Source organism: Schistocerca piceifrons, chromosome 11 (assembly GCF_021461385.2).
Source record: "Schistocerca piceifrons isolate TAMUIC-IGC-003096 chromosome 11, iqSchPice1.1, whole genome shotgun sequence".
NCBI classification, from domain to species: Eukaryota; Metazoa; Arthropoda; class Insecta; order Orthoptera; family Acrididae; genus Schistocerca; species Schistocerca piceifrons.
In genome coordinates, this window is record NC_060148.1 from 18709754 (window position 1) to 18712489 (window position 2736).

Here is a 2736-nt window from a genome sequence, read left to right on the forward strand (position 1 = left end):
TTGTACGATGGTTTATTGGGCTAACTACCCAGCTACCAGTGGACAAAAAGAAGGATCTCTTACTGAATCCTTGGATCCCTTCAAACAATTATTATTTTGAAAGTGATACAAGCCATTTGCAAAGAAAATTTAATCATGCATGGTTAGATCAATATGCACCATGGCCAGTATACTCCCAAGTTTGTGAAAGTCGCCCTATGCAAGCACTGTGTTTTGTTCCCTTCTGTCACTGCCACTGTTAGAGGCGTTTTGGGATCATTTATCATTAGGCCATTCACAAAATTCAAGAATATGCATGAAGACTCTCGGAAACATGTTAAAACCCACATTCACCTAACAGCGTCAGCTGCAGCAAAATCTTTTCTTGAAAATGTACCTGTGGACGTCCAATTGCAGAATGTGCACCAAAGAGTTATCGATGAAAACAGACAAATACTGTCATCCATTCTTTCTTGTATAGCGTTTTGCGGCACACATGATATGCCTCTTAGAGGAAAACAGACAGATGAATGTGTTTTATTAGATTTACCGAACTTAAGAATCGATTCTGGCGACGACAAGTTAAGGAGACATCTGGAAAAATGTCGCCGCAATGCTGTTTACACATCGCCAAAAATACAAAATGAATTCATAAATTCGTGTGGCGATGTTATTAAGGTGAATATAATCACTGACATTAAAAAACGACGTTTTGTGCAGTCTTGGATGATGAAATAGCTGCGTGCGGTTCTACGACGAAAGAAAAGTGAAAATCTGGGAAGAATTTGTAGGTTTTATAGAACTGAAGTCACAAAATGCCTCTTCAATCGCCGAAGCAATTGGCAGTTTCTTGATCAGTAATAATCTTCCAGCAGAAGACTGTGTAGGATTTGGCTTCGATGGCTGTTCTACAATGGCAGGTAGAGAGAGCGGTGTACAAGCCATTTTAACCCCTTACTGCATTATTTTTTTATTTTTCTGAAAAAAAATGTTACATGTTATGTTGGATGTTCTGATTTCATAAAAAATGCTTAAAAAATTCTAAATCTTACGTAGGGGCAGTTATTTTAGAATTAAGGGTTTGTGCCATATATGGGACAGCATGCAGTAACGACTAATAGCATGTGATACCAGTTTTGGGATTGATGATGCACAATGTGGAAAATATACAATAAGATACGTACATGAACTAGCAGAACTGTAATTATATAAAACAATTACGCTTTCTATTCATTACAATACACATATTTTGAGAAAATGACACAAATTCTGTTTCCATTTCTCTCTGTTCATTATGAAACTTGATGAAGCAATTTCTCTCCTTATTCAAGCGCAATGTCGCACTGCACTTCATACACGCCATATAGGATTTTCCCTTGCATTCTGGATACTTGCAACGACCACGGTTTTCCAGCCAGATAGGCATGTGATGTATCCCATCCAGTCGCACCTGACGCTGTGGAAGATCTGCTGTAGGGCCTCTCTTCTTCTAGCAGTCAAGCTGTTTTTGTATTTCATTGCTTGGCCTACCATGTTTCTTGGATAAGGGTTTCCCAGTTTTACAGAGGGCCGCTGCAACTGCGACCTTGATATCAACAAGGGGGCATGTAGTCTGTATTTCTTCTTCTCCATAACAGCCAGCTGTTCACACAAGCCAACTAGATGAAAGAATTATATATGACGGTAGTATCTGTTCCCGAAAGAACAGTTACCGTGGATGACCATGCAGCTTGCTAGAAATGAAATGATAATTAAATAGACACCCTAGCTGCAAACAGGCGTTGGTGTACTTCATTGGGGACATGTTGAAAATGTGTGCCCCGACCGGGACTCGAACCCGGGATCTCCTGCTTACATGGCAAACACTCTATCCATCTGAGTCACCGAGGACACAGATGAATAGCGCGACTGCAGGGACTTATCCCTTGCACGCTTCCCGTGAGACCCACATTTCCAACATGTCCACACCACAAACATCTATTAGGCGCACTACGAACGTAGTGGTGTGGACATGTTGGGAATGTGGATCTCACGGGGAGCGTGCAAGGGATAAGTCCCTGCAGTGGCACTATTCATCTGTGTCCTCGGTGGCTCAGATGGATAGAGTGTCTGCCATGTAAGCAGGAGATCCCGGGTTCGAGTCCCGGTCGGGGCACACATTTTCAACATGTCCCCAATGAAGTACACCAACGCCTGTTTGCAGCTAGGGTGTCCATTTAATTATCATTTCATTTTAGATGAAAGAATATCTTCAAGTACCATTTCTTTGATCTGATTTGAATTCTGTAATATACTAGCATAGAATCTAATAGATCGACACCCTCCATGTAGTCATTGTAGATCATCACAGAGCGTGGACAAGGTACCGTTTGGTATTCTTTTTCCTTCCTGAAAAGCCTCTTGATCTCGCCTTCTGGTTTGCATCCAACGTAAGTTGACAAAGTGTTGACTACTTTATTATCAAACCAGGAGACTACTGACAGCTTCACACCGTCTACTGTTGCTATCTTTTCCTGCATGCTGCCTCGACCATTCTTCTTCATCGCTGCCTCCTTAGGTAAAATGCAACCACGTACTCGATTGGACCAGGCTGTCCCTAGTGATTGTATACCTTCCTTGTGCAAATACACTTCCAAGGGTACACTTGTGAACCAGTTATCAAAAAAAAACTTGATTCACATGTCGTGGGACTGTTCGTGTAAGACGCACAACAACATTGATGCTAGCTCCTAGATCCATAACACCAGGTATTATGAT

The 2736-nt window shown here is 41.6% G+C and overlaps 1 non-coding gene across 1 annotated transcript; it reads left to right on the top strand.

Moving 5' to 3' along the window:
* Positions 1-2060: 2060 nt before the first annotated feature.
* Positions 2061-2134, top strand: Trnat-ugu. The gene has a single exon. It is a non-coding gene; the product is annotated as a tRNA-Thr (tRNA).
* Positions 2135-2736: the final 602 nt, after the last annotated feature.